This window comes from Danio rerio, chromosome 3 (assembly GCF_052040795.2).
Source record: "Danio rerio strain M-AB ecotype USA chromosome 3, GRCz13ab, whole genome shotgun sequence".
NCBI classification, from domain to species: Eukaryota; Metazoa; Chordata; class Actinopteri; order Cypriniformes; family Danionidae; genus Danio; species Danio rerio.
The window spans coordinates 38,688,014-38,708,772 of NC_141023.1; the positions used below are offsets into that span (position 1 = coordinate 38,688,014).

At 37.4% G+C, this 20,759-nt stretch overlaps 7 non-coding genes across 7 annotated transcripts; 6 read left to right on the forward strand and 1 right to left on the reverse strand.

Annotated features, from left to right (window-relative positions):
- Positions 1-3,186: 3,186 nt before the first annotated feature.
- Positions 3,187-3,258, forward strand: trnaq-cug (transfer RNA glutamine (anticodon CUG)). The gene has a single exon. It is a non-coding gene; the product is annotated as a tRNA-Gln (tRNA).
- Positions 3,259-3,363: 105 nt separating this feature from the next.
- On the forward strand, positions 3,364-3,437 carry trnai-aau (transfer RNA isoleucine (anticodon AAU)). Its single transcript has one exon. It is a non-coding gene; the product is annotated as a tRNA-Ile (tRNA).
- Positions 3,438-3,525: 88 nt separating this feature from the next.
- Positions 3,526-3,598, forward strand: trnaf-gaa (transfer RNA phenylalanine (anticodon GAA)). The gene has a single exon. It is a non-coding gene; the product is annotated as a tRNA-Phe (tRNA).
- Positions 3,599-4,174: 576 nt separating this feature from the next.
- Positions 4,175-4,247, reverse strand: trnaa-agc (transfer RNA alanine (anticodon AGC)). Its single transcript has one exon. It is a non-coding gene; the product is annotated as a tRNA-Ala (tRNA).
- Positions 4,248-5,077: 830 nt separating this feature from the next.
- Positions 5,078-5,149, forward strand: trnaq-cug (transfer RNA glutamine (anticodon CUG)). Its single transcript has one exon. It is a non-coding gene; the product is annotated as a tRNA-Gln (tRNA).
- Positions 5,150-5,254: 105 nt separating this feature from the next.
- On the forward strand, positions 5,255-5,328 carry trnai-aau (transfer RNA isoleucine (anticodon AAU)). The gene has a single exon. It is a non-coding gene; the product is annotated as a tRNA-Ile (tRNA).
- Positions 5,329-5,416: 88 nt separating this feature from the next.
- trnaf-gaa (transfer RNA phenylalanine (anticodon GAA)) lies at positions 5,417-5,489 on the forward strand. The gene has a single exon. It is a non-coding gene; the product is annotated as a tRNA-Phe (tRNA).
- The last annotated feature ends 15,270 nt before the right edge of the window (positions 5,490-20,759 follow it).

Consider the following 20,759-nt stretch of genomic DNA (forward strand, 5'->3'; position numbering starts at 1 on the left):
TTCGTGCATTTTTCCCCTTCTACTGTGTATTTAGATCTGCTCCTCAACATTGCCCCCTTATATTTGTCTTCTTCTAAATCTCTTAATTTTTGCTCTATTTCTTTGATTTTTTCAATATCTTTATTTTCTTTGTTTAATTCTTTTTCTAAGGATTTTTAAACTTCTTTTTCTGTATACTTTTTACATCTTTGTAGTACTGCGCAATATTTGATTGTGTATTTTCTTATTTGGTATTTTGTGTTTTCCCACCATATCCTTTTATCTTCATCATACATTCTATTTTCTTTTTCTTTCTCTATTATTTCTTTGACTTTTTGAACATAATCTTCATTTTTTAAAATGGTTGTGTTTAAAATCCAAGTTCCTGGTCCTTTTTGTATGTTATCTACATTCACTTTAAAATGCAAGAGCTTATGATCACTAAAACTGTTCTCTTCATACTGTATGTTTTCTATAAAATTCTCAATATTCCTAGTACATAATATAAAATCTATTCTTGTTTGACATATAAAATCTCCAACTATTTGTCTCCTTGAAAACTCTCTTTTTTCTTTGTTATTTTCCCTCCATATGTCTATTAAATTATTTTCTTTTATTATCTCCTTTAGTTCTTTCCTTGCTGTGTCAGATTTAAAAACCATTCCATCTGCCATGTCTTGTTTATTAAAAACTGTATTAAAATCTCCTACCATTATTATTTTTTTATGTCTCTCAATTACCTTATTTAAAATCTTAAAAAACTCTTTTTTATCTTTCTCTTCCGTAGGTGCATGTATATTGGCTATAATCATTTCTTGTCCTTCATAGTTTACTTCTATCACTAAACACTTTCCATTATTGTCTTTATACACGATTTTTTTAATATTAAAAACATCTTTTTTTAATAAAAATGCCACCCCTCTTCCAGATTTACCATCACCATTGTTATATAAGATATCCCCCTCCCACTTCTTTTTAAAATCTTCCATTACATAATCTTTCCAGTTTGTTTCTTGTAATACTATCATGTCCTTATTTTTACATTTTTCTCTTATTTTCTCGAATTTCCCTTTTTCCATCATACCTCTTGCATTAAAAGATACACATTTTAAAACCATTAAAAGAAATAAAGATAAAATTAAAAACCTAAAAATCATTATTACTCATCATCTCCCTCCATTTCCTTTAACACTTCATATCTGTTCATGTTTTTCATTCTTGTAGTCAATTTTCTCTTTGTACTTTCTAGATTAGGTTTAATCTTTAATGTCCTTCTTCGAATTGTTCTTCTCTCCTCTCTGTCCATTTTAATTTCTTCTTCTCTTCCAATTTCATTACTTTTTTCTTCATTTCTTTGTCCAGTCTTCACCTCATTGTCTCCACACATCTGAGAATTGTCCATTGTTTCCATTTCTATGTTTTCATTATCCTCTTCTTCTCTTTTTTCCTTTTCTTTGAAAAGCGTTTGCCTCTCCCTTTCTTCCAATATCAGTCTTTCATTTGCTTCATTTTGCATTTTTCCTCTCTCTTCTTCATGTCTTTCTTCACAAAAAATGTCATCTTCATTATTCCTCTCATGCATTTTCTTATCCTCTTGAATTTCTTTTCCATTTTGTTTCTCTTTCGGTAAGTCTTTTGGTTGTAAAACTCCAGCTTGTTCTTCTCCTTCATTTTGTTCTACATTGTTTACTTTATGCACTTGCCTGCTTATCTGGTTTCTTTCTTCTCCTTCCTCTGCCTCCATCCAACATTCACATTTTGCTAAAATTTGGAGGCATTCCGGGCATTTAATTGCATCACAGTTTCTTGCAAAATGTCCTCTTTCTTCGCACTTAAAGCACCTAAAGTCTGGGCAGTCCTTCATCACATGCTCCGGGCTCATACACAGCCTACAAGTCTTAACTTGGTGGCTGTGCATCACCCGGAAATATTGTGGTCCTTCTGCCGTTTCAAACTTCGTGCTATATGGAAGCGAAGCCACCTCCTTGGGAAACCGTGTCTTAATGAACCTTGTCCCATCCTCAATCTCAGTGCCCGGATATGTCCTCCTTTTAATTTTTGATAAGGGGCTAACACCCCATCCATCCAATTTTTCTAATATTACACTATCCTCCAGATAAACAGGCAAGTGCATAAAGGAGACAACATAGTCTCTGTTTTGTAACATTTTAACTTCACAGTTCTCTTCATTTATTGTTAGTCCATCAATCAGTTTGTCACAAGTTTCTTCCTCTTCTAAAGTTATTTCATATTCTTTGTCCTTTCTCGGTCTTATTGCCAAAATTCTCCCATGTCCACATTTTTCTGTTTTTGTTTCTGTTTTACATTTTTCTTAATAATGTCTGAAACTCTCACCTCTTTTACTTTGTCCACGTTTAGTATTACAGTTGCTTCCTTCAAGTACTTCTTTCCTCTCCTTTCATGTTGTCTTTCCTGTTGCTGATTTTCTTGTCGTTCCATGTTAGCCATGTTTGTTTCTCCTCCTCGTGCTGTGTTGTTTCCCATCTGTTTTCCCTCTCGTACTCCCGTGTCGTCTCCTCTTTGCTTTTCACCATCCATCTCTGTGTTATTTTCTCCTCTTGTTTTGCCCGAAAGTCCAGTGATTTTGTCCTTTGTGCTTTCCATTGTCCCAAAAAAATCCAAGCAAAAAAAGTGAATAACCACCTTCCAGCTAGCACATGTGCTGCTGTCAGGTGGTTTAAACTCCAAAAATAAAAATAATAACTCCTTAAACTATATTAAACACCCAAAAAAAACTAAATAAAACAACAAAAGAAAAGGAGAGCCTTTCTCTCCCGTCTGCAGCCTTTCACTTCCTGTTTGCACACTAACTCCCTCTAGCGTACCCAGGGTGGTATGGCCGAGCGCTCTACCACTTGAGCTAATTCCCCTCAGTGACATAAATTGGCCGATTTTTCGACGTGGTCAAAAAATATAATAAAAGATCACATCTGCTCTGTGGTGGCCTCTTTGCCCTGCCCGCCATTTAGTCGTCAAATTACCTGGAATATCGCGCTTTTCTTTTGAAGGCCCTACCTGGTCCTGCTCCAGTAAACGTGTGAGGAGCCCTGCATGCCGAATGACGAGTTACTCAGAAACAATGCAAATTGGCACCGCCTTGGATTGACATTCTGCTATTTTCCTCCAAGGCTGTTTTTTTTTTTATTCATTCTCTTCCGCCCGGGCAGCAGCATTCAGTAGCCTAAAGGTTCCATGGTGTAATGGTTAGCACTCTGGACTCTGAATCCAGCGATCCGAGTTCAAATCTTGGTGGAACCTGGCTTTTTGCCAGCACTGCTCAAAAAAGCTGCAATAGCATGCTAATCCCTTGGAGTCTGGAGAATGACAGTTAGTCTGGCCTTTGTAGTAATGTGAGCTGAAAGTGGCCGGTTAGCTCAGCTGGTTAGAGCGTGGTGCTAATAACGCCAAGGTCACGGGTTCGAGCCCCGTATTGGCCAAACTTTTACTGTCTTAGGACTCAGAGGCATTTTAAGGCTCTGATCGGTCTCACAGACATGCATGGTGCAGGAAAGCTGAGTCAACGCAGCCTAAATAGCTCAGTTGGGAGAGCGTTAGACTGAAGATCTAAAGGTCCCTGGTTCGATCCCGGGTTTCGGCAAAGCAGTGTGGTAGCTCTGTTTTTGGCATGAGGGTCAGGTGACCGAAACTCATCCAAAAAACCTAGCTGCTTCACCCTTAAGTCCACCTGCTTCCACTTGACCAAAACGATATCCTTCTCCCAGATCAGGGGTCACCAATCCTGGTCGTGGAGGGCTGGTGTCCCTGCAGGGTTTAGCTCCATCTTGCCTCAACACACCTGCCTGGATGTTTCAAGTATACCCAGTAAGACCTTGATTAGCTTGGTCAGGTGTGTTTGATTAGGGTTGGAACTAAAATCTGCAGGACACCGGCCCTCCAGGAACAAGTTTGGTGATCACTGTCCCAGATGGTCGCTTCTGGTGATGATTCCAATGGCCTGATCGACAGCACTCTGCTATATATTTAGCGCTTTGATGTCCCACTGCGGATGCGCCACTGAATAAAAGAAAACTGTGACTTGATAGGGCTTCTGAGGTGTTGCAATGCTAAGTACTACACAGGAACCGGCAAAGCTGAACTAAGAAGTTTTGCTTTCAACCCTCAAGGTGCCGCCAGCTTTGCAATGAAGGAAATGTGAAAGGCAAGGAAACAGAAGTGGAGAATGCGGGCATCGATCCCGCTACCTCTCGCATGCTAAGCGAGCGCTCTACCACTTGAGCTAATTCCCCCTTGGTGACATAAATTGGCCGATTTTTCGCCGTGGTCAAAAAATATAATAAAAGATCACATCTGCTCTGTGGTGGCCTCTTTGCCCTGCCCGCCATTTAGTCGTCAAATTACCTGGAATATCGCGCTTTTCTTTTGAAGGCCCTACCTGGTCCTGCTCCAGTAAACGTGTGAGGAGCCCTGCATGCCGAATCACGAGTTACTCAGAAACAATGCAAATTGGCACCACTTTGGATTGACATTCTGCTACTTTCCTCCAAGGCTGTTTTTTTTTTTTTTTATTCATTCTCTTCCGCCCGGGCAGCAGCAATCAGCAATCTCGAGGTTCCATGGTGTAATGGTTAGCACTCTGGACTCTGAATCCAGCGATCCGAGTTTAAACCTAGCTGCTTCAACCTTAAGTCCACCAGCTTCCACTTGACCAAAACGCTATCCTTCTCCCAGATGGTCACGTCGCTTCTGGTGATGATTCCAATGGCCTGATCGAGCGCTCTACTATTTGAGCTAATTTCCCTCGGTGCTGTTCATTGGCCGCTTTTTCGACGTGGTCAAAAAATAAAATAAGAGATCACATCTGCTCTGTGGTGGCCTCTTTGCCCTGCCCGCCATTTAGTCGTCAAATTACCTGGAATATCGCGCTTTTCTTTTGAAGGCCCTACCTGGTCCTGCTCCAGTAAACGTGTGAGGAGCCCTGCATGCCGAATCACGAGTTACTCAGAAACAATGCAAATTGGCACCGCCTTGGATTGACATTCTGCTATTTTCCTCCAAGGCTGTTTTTTTTTTTTTATTCATTCTCTTCTGCCCGGGCAGCAGCATTCAGTAGCCTAAAGGTTCCATGGTGTAATGGTTAGCACTCTGGACTCTGACTCCAGCGATCCGAGTTCAAATCTCGGTGGAACCTGGCTTTTTGCCAGCACTGCTCAAAAAAGCTGGAATATCATGCTAATCCCTTGGAGTCTGGAGAATGACAGTTAGTCTGGGCTTTGTAGTAATGTGAGCTGAAAGTGGCCGGTTAGCTCAGCTGGTTAGAGCGTGGTGCTAATAACGCCAAGGTGGCGGGTTCGAGCCCCGTATTGGCCAAACTTTTACTGTCTTAGGACTCAGAGGCATTTTAAGGCTCTGATCGGTCTCACAGACATGCATGTTGCAGGAAAGCTGAGTCAACGCAGCCGAAATAGCTCAGTTGGGAGAGCGTTAGACTGAAGATCTAAAGGTCCCTGGTTCGATCCCGGGTTTAGGCAAAGCAGTGTGGTAGTTCTGTTTTTGGCATGAGGGTCAGGTGACCGAAACTCATCCAAAAAACCTAGCTGCTTCACCCTTAAGTCCACCTGCTTCCACTTGACCAAAACGATATCCTTCTCCCAGATCAGGGGTCACCAATCCTGGTCGTGGAGGGCTGGTGTCCCTGCAGGGTTTAGCTCCATCTTGCCTCAACACACCTGCCTGGATGTTTCAAGTATACCAAGTAAGACCTTGATTAGCTTGGTCAGGTGTGTTTGATTAGGGTTGGAACTAAAATCTGCAGGACACCGGCCCTCCAGGAACAAGTTTGGTGATCACTGTCCCAGATGGTCGCTTCTGGTGATGATTCCAATGGCCTGATCGACAGCACTCTGCTATATATTTAGCGCTTTGATGTCCCACTGCGGATGCGCCACTGAATAAAAGAAAACTGTGACTTGATTCCAATGAAAGCCAATGTGAAAGGCATGAAAACAGAAGTGGAGAATGCGGGCATCGATCCCGCTACTTCTCTCGCAAAAAAGAAAATAAAAGATCACATCTGCTCTGTGGTGGCCTCTTTGCCCTGCCCGCCATTTAGTCGTCAAATTACCTGGAATAGCGCGCTTTTCTTTTGAAGGCCACACCTGGTCCTGCTCCAGTAAACGTGTGAGAAGCCCTGCATGCCGAATGACGAGTTATTATAAATTTGCACCGCCTTGGATTGACATTTTGCTACGTTCCTCTGAAGCTGTTTTTTTTTTATTCATTCTCTTCCACCCGGGCAGCAGCATTCAGTAATCTTGAGGTTCCATGGTGTAATGGTTAGCGCTCTGAACTCTGAATCCAGCGATCTGCTTTCAAATCTCGGTGAGACCTTGCTTTTTTGCCAGCACTGCACAAAAAAAGCTGGAATATCATGCTAAATCCTTGACGGCTGGTGAATGACAGTTACTCTGGGCTTTCTAGGAACATGAACAGAAAGTGGTCGGTTAGCTCAGCTGGTTAGAGCATGGTGCTAATAACGCCTAGGTTGCAGGTTCGAGCCCCGTATTGGCCAAACTTTTTCTGTCTTAGGACTCAGAGGCATTTTAAGGCTCTGCTTGATCTCACAGACATGCATGCTGCAGGAAAGCTAAGTCAAGGCAGCCGAAATAGTTCAGTTGTTAGAGCGTTAAACTGAAGATCTAAAGGTCCCTGGTTCGATCCTGGGTTTAGGCAAAGCAGTGTTGTAGTTCTCACCCTTGAGTCCTCCTGCTTCCACTTGACCAAAACGCTATACTTCTCCCAGATGGTCATGTCGCTTCTGGTCATTACACATTCTATACACACATGACACTTATGTTATAGTCTGGAATAGAACCAGGGTGTGAAAGGTGAGTGATGTTACCACTGAGCTACAGGGAGGTGATAAACCCATAGAACATGGGTCACCAATCTAGGTCCTGTAGGGCCAGTGTCCCTGCAGAGTTTAGTTCCAACTTGTCTCAACACTATACATATACACACTCATGAAACTCTCCTTACATATACACACATGACACACTCTGTATAATAGATATGCACACATGATACATATATACACACATTCTATGCATATAAACACATGACAAAATCTTTATATATATATATATATATATATATATATATATATATATATATATATATATATATATATATATATATATGCACATAGACTCATGTTAGGGTCTGGGATAGAACCCGGGTCTCCGTCGTAAAAGGTGAGTGATGTTACACATACATATTCACATATACACTCATATTAGCTTCTGGGATAGAACCCAGGTGTCTGGCGTGAAAGGTGAGTGATGTTACCTCTGAGCTACTGAGTGTTAATGAATTTCAGAACATATTCAATATATACACACATGACACACATGAGACACACACACACACACACACACATATATATACATACACACACACACACACACACACACACACACACACGATACACTCCATACATTAAACTCTACTTACATATGACACAATCAATACATACATATTCACATATACACTCATGTTAGGCTCTGGGACAGAAACCGGGTTTCTGACGCAAAAGGTAAGTCATGTTTCAACAGAGCTACTAGGAATTCCATAGATATCCACACATGATACACTCCTTACATATAAACACATGACACATTCTATACATATACATGAAACTTTCCTTACATATACACGACACAATCCATATATATGCACACATGATACATTCTATACAAATGCACACCTGGGGCCTGTTTCAGTAAGGAGGTTCAAACAACTCGGAGTTTAAACTTGAACTCTGAGTTGATATACCGAGAGATTAAAAACTCAAGAGTTTTCGGTGTCAGAATAGCTGATCTGAGTTAGATCAATCAACTTTGAGTAGACCAACTCAGAGTTAAGTGCACACACCGTGACTATAAAAAACATTATCAATAGAGCACAGATATTAAGAGTGACTATGGCAACATCTTAAAAAAAGAGATCAGCATTTCTTTCTCCAGCTGAATTTGATCTGCTCATGCAAAGTTATAGCAAATATGAGCGTATATATTTAAAAAGAAGCAGCCATCAGTGAAACAGACAGTTAGCGTGAGAAAACAGCTGCTCAAGTTAATGCGTAATTTTTAATTTAAAGTATTTAAATATTTAAGTATAATAAAATAAGTAATGTAATGTGTGACGTTTATAAAATGTTTCTAAACTTTTATAAATGTTTAGCAGTTTTAATAGATTTAGCAGTGCACTTGTGTGTCTGCCTTTTTATTGATCAAGTGATAGAGGTTGATATAACATTTAGAAGGTAAGCAGTGCTAAAAATACTTTTTAGAAAAAAATAGTAATCCTATTAATCTATTAACAGTACATGTCAAAGGTTAAGCTAATTATTTATGAAAAAAGGACAAGCCATTCTCGTACGTGACTTTGTTCTTTGTGTGACAAAAATGTAGGCATATCTATGTTTCCATCTAAATATATTACATAAATTTGTGCAAAACTGGAATAACGCCTAAAAGATGCAAATACAGCAGCGTTTTCATCTAACAAGTCAAAGAGAACACAATCGTCCCTTTCTGATTAACTTGTGCCAAATTTCAACAGTAAAAACAGAATTTACTGGGGTAGAAGAAGCTGCGCCAATTATTTTTATTTTAATAAATGTACTTGCGCCTCAGAAGACAATGCTGACACACAATGATCACGTGGGGGCGTTTGAAGCCATGAGACGCGAAGATCTTGACACGCTCCAGACGCTCGGAGGTAATTAATAATATACAATAATACTGAAACAGTTAAGGCATTTTAGAATGACCAAAACAACATTTAAGATGTTCTACAGTGTGCTCAGTCTGCTGGTTTTTCCATTTACACACATTTTCATCATCATCTCTAACAAACCTTTTTTTAATGCACATACTGTAATTTGTTAAGTGTTTCCTTCGTAGTTCATGTGCATATTTTCTTATCAAAAAAAAGTTTAACCTACTCAGTTAAGCACATGTTTTATTATGCGTATTTTCAAAAGTTATGTGAATCATGACGTTTCCATCAATCGTTTTTATGCACATCTCCAGAATGAGCTCTAAAATAGGTGTGTGGAGACGTAACCCAGTTAGCAGGTAGTAATCGGCCCGAGCTCGGCTGCCCTCCTGCACCTCCGGCTCCGACTCGGCATCTGTGAGTAGTATCCGGGCCGAGTGCGGCCCGCAGCTCGCTCGCGCACATGCGGTTGTGATGCGGCTGTGAAGCACTGGCCCGATTCCTAACCATATCCGGCCTGAGTCTGTCTGCAGAGTCCGGGCCGCTTCTGGCAAAGACTCGGCTGATGGCAACCGATTAAGTTCTTATTTTATCTAGTAATCTGTTAGGTCCACGTTTAATGATAATTTGAGAAAATATATATGGTACAACAGCAACAAAATAATAAGAATATTTAGTGTGGATGGTCGCAATGTTTAGACGCAAACAAAACAATATTATTTATAAATAGATTATACATGGCATCTAGAGAAAAACGATGTAAAATGCGCTTATTTTCGAGATAGCACGCTCCTGTGCCGACTGTTTTTTTTAAAGCAAAAGTTTGTTTCATAATAAACACATGCGTGAGTAAACTCCTGATCCAAACGGTGGCGGTAATGCTCCAAAAAGCTGGTTGCCAACCACCATGGCATGAAGATCACAAGAAGAAAAATAAGTTTGTTTGGTTTTTCAACACTTTCCCGTGGATTCTGGTGAGAAAGGTAAGTTTTTACTGCTTCTGTACTGTATACTTTGTGAATTTAGAGCTTATAACATTTTTCCACAGTGTTTGGTTTTTAAAATTTAAAACAATTTCATACGAAATCTAACTTGCTTTAAGAAACACGACTGGAGCTAATGTAAGTTATGCTAATGCTAACAGTTACAAACACGTCTGAAAGTTCCTGTTACTTTTACACTTTTGTTAGATTGTAACGTGTGTAATAACTAAAAACTGTTTTAATTATTTTAAAGAAACTTGAAACGAATTTGTGTGTAATGTTATGCTAACTTTGCGAAAGTTTTTGTAGACAAATCCATTAACACTAAAATGTCAAAACATGTGCTTTTTTTTACCAGAGTTAACATAACCGCGTGTGTTGTTGTTTGTAAAACAAATCATTTTACAGGCGTATATTTATCCAACAGTATTAATTCTGTAGTTATGTGTAAATAAAAACTTCGTTTTGGATTAATAAAATATTATTGTTTAAATTGTTTATGCAGTGCATCACGAAAAATGTTCGAAACAACTGTTACTATTCTCTTTAAATTATCCAAGAGAAATATATTAGTATGTGCTTTAATTCATATGTGTTAGCCTATGTGAATCAACTTTATCTTATGTTTAAGCTGTAATGTTCACTTAATGTAAAACTGAACGTCTTAAAGCAGATTTTGATGTTTTGTTTTTTTGTTATTGACAGTGATAAATTCTGATTTAAATGAATGGGAAACAATATTTGTTGGTTAAGTTTTAAAGTTTCTTGTTTAACAAAGGTTAGTGAGGTCATTTTGCAGCACATCACGACCAAAGATGTCAATGGCACACTCTTATGAACGTGAATAGACATGTTATAGTTAGGTGCTTAAAGTCCATTATAAGCTGTAAACTACTGATACATTTTCAACATAGATTGAGCTTTTCAGACTTTTCATTACTAATTGCTTCACATACAGCTGAAATGGTTTATTGTTATTTGCTATCATCATCATCAAACATTTTTTACAATGGTAGGTTAATCTTCATGGGTACAGAATAATGCATGTGCTTGGCCATTTTACAAATCTATGTCTCAGATTCATAAGGCTGTCACTCAGCATTAATCTCCGAATAAATCTTGTGCAACCTTCAGTGTACTGATTATTTACACTATAGGTATTAGCCATTAATTAACTTTGTTAGTATTTCAGGGTTTGAAATTTTCTTTAGGGGAGGTTAACATCAATGTGATGTTTTATTATAGATGCATATGAGGAAGCTCGACTAAAACATCCACAAGCAACTGGTATTTTTGACTGGCAGACAGATGAGGATGATGATCATCCTCATACACCTAAAGAAAGAACGGGTTTGTTTGCAATTATTTTAAACACATACTGTTAACATAATGTCATTGATCTATTACAACCAGCAAGTTTTGCCCTGGCACTATACTAAAGTGATGTTTTGTAAATGTGTCTGATCAAGGGACATTAAAGACAACTATACCGTGATGAAGAAAAATTACTTGGAACAAAGAGGCTGCATAAAGCTGCATAAAAGGCAGGTATGAAGATTTCAGAAATCAATGATGGTACCACAAGTACCATCACCATCAATGACTATGGCAGAAATCTTAAGACCACCATCAAGATGCACAGATACTGTACATTCCAGTACACCTATGAACATTTACATTCCTTGTTCTAGTGCAGTTGGAGATCAAGACAGAACTTATTGCAACTCGTCATGTCTTTGTAAGAATTCAAGACATCACTAAACTTGTTGAGGCTTAATGCAGCTAGAAAATAATGATAAACTAGAGAATATCAGCAGTGTTTAGCCCACTGTTGTATTTACACAACTTGTATGAGAATAAGCTACAGGTTGATTTGTACTAATTTGTTATTTTTCTTTTTTTAGCACGACTGACTGAAGTTTTAAAATCACACAATGCCATAAAGCAGCAGCTGGGCCTGATTCTCACAAACCAGCAAAACCAAAACATACGTGATGATATTCAAGATGTAAACACATTTGACCTTCCTTTGTCCAATTTTACTTGGAAAAGCTTAAATCAAATAAAGGAGCAGCCCGAACAAATGAAGAAACTGGTAAGTTCGAGCTCTTGCTAATTTCAAAGTGTTTTGAGTTTGTTTATTTATTTATTTATTTATTTGTTTGTTTGTTTGCTTTGTAGGTAGCTTACTTTGGTATCATTGGTGTTTTCCACTTAGCAGTTTGCCATACCCTGGAAAAGCTTTTGGCTACCTCCTTGGCTAAACAAATTAACTGGAGTGGGCCAAATTAAAAAGTGGCCTTTTGTGCACTCCCCCTTAGGACTGTCGTAGTCAGTAAGCTGGTTTTGAATATACATTTTAATACAATAAGGGGCCGTTTCATCTGTGCATTTCTTTCAATCAATAATCAGAGGAACAAAAAAATCTATATATAGTCCCATTTAGGTTTTACTTATATGAGAGCAAGCATCTTTCTTTTATTTTTTTAACATTAGTACTTGTTCACTACTAATTATCTGTTTATCTTTTAATCACAGATGCAATGAGGACAAATGTCTATACCACGCCACTGATAAAGAGATGGAAAAATGCATTACACGGTGGCTACAACTTGCTCCTGACAGGGATGGAGGAAGGAGGGAAGAAGAGAAAGTTAATGTGTCAACTGTCTACATCACTATTCTATTTTATTTTTTTAAACAACATTTAACAATTAATAACAATTTAGGTGTATTAAGATGTTCCCTGATACTTGAGCAATTTGTTTCTTTTCATTTGTATGTATATATATATATATATATATATATATATATATATATATATATATATATATATATATAAAATATGAAATGTATATATATAATAATATGAAATGTATAGTCATCTCACTCATGTCTTGCTATTTGTGCAATTTATTCTGTTTATTCTGTCAAGTTTATTTAAAATAAGTTTGTCTTTATACTTTTGCAATTTTATATATATATATATATATATATATATATATATATATATATATATATATATATATATATATATATATATATTAGGGGTGTAACGATAATAAAACCGAACCGAAATATCGCGATACACCAACCACGATACGTATCGCGAAACTCTCGTGGCGTACCGCGGTACTCTCACGCCCCCTGCTGCCCATTGTTGAGGTTGACGTCAATTGAACCAATTTAAACACATCTTTATTATAATATTTGATTAAATTGTTTTAGTAATGATGAGAATTTGCTCTAAATATTATATTCTAAAGTTAGTATTTCAGTGCAAGTTATGTCATGTGACTTAAGTAAGCATCACACTCGTTACTACTGGACGCAGGATGGCTGCTCTACATAGTACTGAGATTGCAGATCCCCCAGACACATTTAAGTCATCTGTGTGGAAATATTTTGGTTTTCCAGTTGAGTACAGGAATAGAATTCGTGTCCTAGACAAAGTGCACGCCTGTCTGTCTCAACTGTTTCACGAAACTTACTTGTAAGGAAAAACATTTAAAAAGTGGGGTAATTTCAAAATGTGAGGGTGTAAGCAACAGAACTGCCAACAAAAGTGATTTAATGTACAAAAGTAAAACCAGAATAATGCCCAAATATACAAAAAAAGAGAAATATTTACACTAATAAAAATAATATAATAAAGTAACAAATTCAAACAAAAGTATCAAACAAAAATTAGTTAAACTCGAGCAAGGGGGGATAGTTAAGACAAACAAAAGAAATAAATATAATAAAACAATTCTAACTCATGAATAACCCCTCTTACCTCGCTAAAACGGATGAAAAGAAAAAAAAAGGTCTTCAGCGCCGTGCGCCGCATTCTTCCACATACTGAATAAAATAAACAAAGATGACCTTCACCTCTTACCTGATGTCTTTAACAATACATTTTCTACGTGTTTGCAAAATGGAAATCGTATGACATTTTCCCTATCCACCTTACACTAAGACTGAACTTGAGGAGATTGAGCAGCTATATTGTCGGGAAGGAGCGGAGCTAAAAAAATAATATACAAATCAATTGAAATAAAAATGTACAAACCTCACAAAATTTCTTAAAGTGGGCAAAAGTAATGCAAAATAATTTTACCCAAACGAAAGTTAAGCAAAAACAACGAAAATCATAATCATGTCAGAAAAATACACGAAAAACGAGATCAAAGGAAAAAGCGCTCTCTCTCCCGCTCTTCCTGAATTGCTTTTCACATTCCCGCGCTGCGTCGTCAAATGATGATAGATCGGTCTCCTGACCAATCAGCTGTCAAAAAGGCGGGCCTACAGAAATGACAGGCATCAGCTCTCGTGAAGGCGGACCTACATAAATGACCGGCATAGAGGGAGCGGGAGAGAGAGAGAGATCGGGAGGCAAACATACAGCCGGCTACAACCCTAACATTAGTTTCAGACACAACCGCAATGTATTTTACTGGTGAATATGTCATGAAAAAACACTTTACAAACACAGTATATGTATATTTTTCATTAATTTAAATGGAAACCTATCTATCTAAATGAAACCATATAATTACAAATGAGCGTCTGTGTCTGCACAGAGATCAAGCCTCTCATCGGAGAATGTGGATATTATGGTGTTTTTGAAGTAGATCTTTCACTAGTCTACACTGTAGTTATTTATTTAATTTTAGTTTACTTAGTTAAGATGGCTGCACTAAAGAGAATAGTTTTTTTTCTGACTAGTCTATATTGGAGGTATTTATTTAATTCTAGTTGTTTATTCGGGTATCCTGACTGTACTAAAAATGCGATGACAAAGTTAATAAAGAAAAAGTTAAGATGTTCTTGTTATTAAGTGAATTGTCCCTTAGCATTGCTGTTAACATGACATCAACCCTAACCCCACAGCAAACAGAAACCGAACCATACCGAACCGAACCTTGGCTCCAAAACCGTGAACCGAACCGAACCGTGCCTTTTGTGTATCGTTACACCCCTAATATATATATATATATATATATATATATATATATATATATATATATATATATATATATATTTATATATATATATATATATATATATATATATATATATATATATATATATATATATATATATATATTGTTTATTATTATTATTATTATTATTTTAATGTTTTATTGAAAAATGTTTCAAGATGTTTCTTCAGAATTTGCCAGTCCTTTTTACAATTTTGACTTGTATATTTTACAGATTGTCATAGGTATTTGTAAGATGTTTCTTGCTATATCCTAAATTAATTTCTATATTCAGGTTTCTATAAAATTTTGCAAGATGTTTCTTGTACATTTTTTAAATTCAAGTCTATTGGGAAAACAGGGTTGTTTTAAAAACTTCTGTGTATGTGTGCAATTTCAGATTTTTTGTCTGATTCTTTTCGTTATAGGATATGTATGCAGTTTGCATTTTATTTAAAGGTTAAACATAGTGCCTATACTTTCTGTTTACATTATAGCCTGCGTTTGCTGTTATATAAATTCAAATGTTTGTAATATCAAGTATCAATGTAATACCAAAAGGTTTTATAAGGTATATAAATACTTAGTCACGCCAGCTCCGGGCCGCAGCGCACATTTCACTGGGGCCGATTCTTGCTTACGGCCGCCGCATCTGGCCCGATTGATTCGGGCCGGAATCGGGCAGTGAGTTCACAGGCAGCCGGAGTCGAGTGCGGCAGCCGGAGTCCGCCCGAGTGGTAAATCTCCGGCAGGCGATAATCTAGCCGGAACTGACCCGAGTGTATTTTGCTATCTGGGGAGGCTAAGGCGAGAAATACCGCTTTATCTTTAAAAAAGGGGAGACCGACAGAAACTCAGAGTTTAGAGAATAAAACCTGCTCCTGACCAGGTTAGACTCACAGAGTAAGTTACCACGGTAACTGACTCTAAGGTAAAATTACCTTTCTTTCAGAAACAGGCTTGACTTACCCTGCTTTCTCGAGTTTAACAAACCAGCCATTTTGAAACGGAAAACCCAGAGTTTCTCTCATTTCAGGGTTAAAATACTCTGAGTTTTCACTTAATCTTCTTTCTGAAACAGGCCCCTGAAACTCTCCTTACACATACACACACCATACATATTCACATATACACTCATTTTATCATCGGGATCAGAACCCGGGTCTCTGGCATGAAAGGTGAATGACATTACCACTGAGCTACAGGGAGGTAAGAAACTCGTGCAACAGGGGTCACCAATCTAGGTCCTGGAGGACCGGTGTCCCAGCAGGGTTTAGCTCCAACTTCAATCAACACACCTCAACACTATACATAATATATACACACTCTTGCAATACCGCCGCGCCCTATATGCAGATTGCGCAGGCTGCGTAGGGCCTCAACTCCGGAGGGGGGCACCATCTCGGCTGCTCAGAAAAAATATTGATTTTTATTTACTAATATCAACATAAACTGAGTGTAAATAAAACATCTATTGATGATATGTTGTTAAACACATTTAAAAAATCATTTTAAGGTGGACGCATAAACAAACATGTGACATAATTTTTCGTAGCGCGGCTCAGTCAATTTATCTTTGCGGCTGCTAGCTGCATTTAATTAAAATAGATGCAAGTTGCAGCTCTATGCATGGAAAAAGACAACAGCAGTCTGGAGCCAAGAAGAGGAAGAAAGTACAAGATGAATCGTGTGCATCACTTTCAGGTAACTTCCATGAATCTGGAAAACATATTTTTGGTTGTTCAAGTAAATTAGTGAGGCTAACGTTTAAACTTCTCCACAACTGCTATGCATTGTGCTTTAGACAGGACATGTTCTATGACTTTTCGCGTTTGCCCTTCTTCCCCATGTTGCTGCTAATTACACAAACTCAATTAGTGTTATTAACTTGTGCAATACTTTACAATTATGTTTGCACACTAGCTACATACACATGCGCTGCACAATTATTTCACTATGTATTTTTTATCATTATATAGTTATGTTATATGATTATATATTATATAATTCTTTGCAGACAGCAGTTATCATTGTTTATTGCTTTTTTCTATTTCTATACATTTCTTATTGCTGTTATTGCTTGTATCACTGCAATGACAATAAAGTCTCTTTAGTCTTTTTCGTGCATTACAGTATGAAATAACAAAACCGACTCATATTCTCTGAATTCTGAAAGATCAATTATGTAAAATGAGTCAAATTACTGTAAATCACAGGCCAGAAACCATTTTTTATTGCATGAATTCATTAATGATTATTTTTTTCTGAATGTTAACAAAGTTTTTTGTTTAAAAATACACCAATTCATTCTTAAAAACACTAATGTCTTTGATTTATACCGAAAGGAAGGGTCAGCTTTTGTCACCATAGATTACAGTGCAAATTAAATCCACATATTAGTTGTAGTTACATTATGAAGAGTGCTGGACTAGCCTATTGTTTTAATGGTATGTCATGAGCTTTTTTCTTTAAATGACTAATTTCTTCTGTATTGTTCATGAAGGTCAATGCTGAAATTTGTCACAAAAGAAGATGAGGTGGCCTGACCAGCACTGCTCCAGAGACACCAGCAGCTGCACAGGTACAGGATGCAGCACTGAGGACCGTCTATCTCTACAGGTACAGAGAGGGTTTTATTTCTTACCCTGTAAATGTTTGAAGTTATGTTTCTGCAAGAGACATGACAGTGTTTATTTTGATGTAAGCTATTATTTTGTAATGTAAACATTTGAACGCTCAAGTATAACTTGAGTGTTTATATGCATATTTATGTATATAAATAAATAAATAAATAAGTTTGAATGTTTGTGTGATTTTGTTCCTTTTTGGGGGCACCACAGTAAAAGTTCGCTTAGGGCACCCTTTTGGCCAGCAGCAGCCCTGCACTCATGAAACTCTCCTTACATATACACACATGACACAATCCATACATATTCACATATACACGCATGTTAGCGTCAGGGATAGAACCTGGGCCTCTGGTGTGAAAGGTGACTGAGCTACTGGGAGTTGATGAACCCATAGAACCTGATACACTCCATACATAAGCACACATGATACATTCTATATATATATATATATATATATATATGCACACATGACACACTCTATACATATACCCACATAATACAGTTTTTACATATATTAAATTAAATTTAATTATATTCAATTCAACCCCATACTTTACTGGGCTGAGTTGTGAAGGCTGTCCATTAATATTCACAAACTAGTAACGGTCAGTTAAGTATGACTCAAACCATTGCAGAGCTTGTCCCTGGACACCTAATAACCAATAACCGATCCATAAACGCGAGCCCTAATGTATCGTTAGCATCATATATGTGGATATTAAAGTCACCGACAATTAGTATTTTATCGGTTTTGACTAGTAAGTCAGAAATAAAATCAAAAAACTCTTTTAGAAAATTGACATAGTGTCCTGGGGGTCTATATATGTTGATTAAAGCGAGAGATAACTTTTTTTGCATAGTATCTGGAAGCTGAACATATATACACTCTATACAAATGCACACCTGAAACTCTCTTTGCATATACACACATGAAACACTCCATAAATATGCACATATACACTCATGATAGGTTCTGGGATAGAACCCAGGCCTCTGCCATGAAAGGTGAGTCACTTTTCCACTGAGCTACTGGGAGTTGATGAACCTATACTCCATACATGTACACAGTCCATACATATGCACACATGATACACTCTATGTACATATAAACAGATGATACATTCTATTCAAATACACAGATGATGCAGTCTTTACACATACACACGTTACACTCCATACATATGCACTCCTTACATATGCAAACATGATACACAGTCCATACAATATGCACACTATACACATATAGATACATTCTATACATACATGGGCACATGACACACTCTATACTATAGACAGTCCATACATGTGAACACACGATACATTCTAAACATATATACTGTATACACACATTCTATGCATATCCACACATGACACTCTATTTATATATATACACATGACACTCCTGTTAGAATCTGGGAAAGAACCCAGGTCTCTGGCGTGAAAGGTGAGAGATGTTAGCACTGAGCTAGTGTGAGTTGATTAACCCTATTGAACTTGAAAGGACGTGATACACTTCGAACATAAGCACACATGATACATTCTATACCTATATGCACACATGGTATACTCCATATATATACACATGACACACTATGCATAGTTACACAGGATACAATCTATACTATACACACATGACACACTCTATACATATAGACAGTCCATACATATACACACGACACTCATGTTAGGGTCTGGAATAGAACCCAGGTCTCTGGCATGAAAGGTGAGTGACGTTCCACTGAGCTACGAGAGGTGATAAACCCATACTCAATCTCAACCAATCTCAACACTATACATATACACTGATGAAACTGCTTACATATACACACGACACACTCTATTCAACAGACAGTCAATACATATGCGCACATGGAAGATTCTAAACATATATATACACACATTCTATGCATATACACACATGACAAACTCTTTATATATATATGTGCACATAGACTCATGTTAGGGTCTGGGATAGAACCTGAGTCTCTGGCGTGAAAGGTGAGTGATGTGACCACTTAGAACATATTCAATCTATACACACACAGTATATATACACACACACATTAAACTACTTACATATGACACAATCCATACATATATATTCACTCATGTTAAGCTCTGGGACAGAACCCAGGTCTCTGATGTGAAAGGTGAGTCACATTTCCACTAAGCTACTAGGAATTCCATAGATAGGCACACGATACATATGCACACATGATACATTCTATACATATACATGAAACTCTCCTTACATATACACACTGAGGCTAATACGCACGCACACAGATTTACTACAGCAGCGGCCGTTCCCATATCACGTCTTTTTCACTTGCAAGTTTGTTATATCTAAAATAAGAATATATGACAATATGTGCACACAAGCTGAGTGACGCGCTTGCAGCTATCCGGGCGCACACAGTAGAAAACATCTCACGGTGAGAGTTGTGCATGCCTTTCAGTGCAATGTAAACAATAGATATGTTAGAAGAATTATTATTAAAATGATTATGTACTGTATGTATGCAGATGGCAACAACAGTTAATCTCAATAGCTACTTAACTAATATAAAGCTTGTAGATGTGATAATCGTGAAACCATGATTATTCTTCAGACTATATAAACGTACAACCAAAATCTATCATTATTGCATCCCTGGATGTTATACAGTTCAAAACATAGCATATGAATGTGTCTGAATGTAGACGCCTACTTCAGCAATGAACTGCTTTTGTTGTGCTCTGAAATACATTTGAATGTTTGTAAAAAAAAAATTTAAAAAGTGTATTTTACAATGAAGTGATTTTTATGTAGTTTCAAAACACAATATATGAACATTTTAATGTAGAAAAAGCCAACATGGGTGTCTTAAGGAGCAAAAATACAGCATATGGGCTCTTAAATGCAGTTGTGTTATCACTATATAGCAAGTCATATCACTACGGCCCTTCGTTTGGGATGCTTTTCATTAGTCGTCCCCCATGACAAACTAATTTGATTTAATTTGATGTATATGTCACACGCAAAACCAATGACATCCCTTGAAATAAAAAAATCATCGAATCTAACAGAAAACTTTTTAATTGTGTGATGAATGCCTTCATATTGTCTGTTATGTTGCCTTCTCCCACCATCTTCAGTGTGTTGGAGAGCAGCATCAACAGTTTCACTGCAAATTAGGCATACTGGTGACCAGGGCTGGAGTGGGACTCCTTTTCAGCCCTGGAGTTTCAAGCCTCAGACCGGCCCACCTCAGTTCACGACTGACTATACTAAAATAAAGTCATTCCAATTTAGTTTCTAATTACACTATCACGTCTTTTTTAAAGAAAACAGCTGCTTTAGAACTTCAAATGTTCAACAACCCTAACAGTATTATATGTCTTAACAATAAAAATGAAAAAAAAAAAAAAACATACTCAGACAAGGATCAAACCCAGGT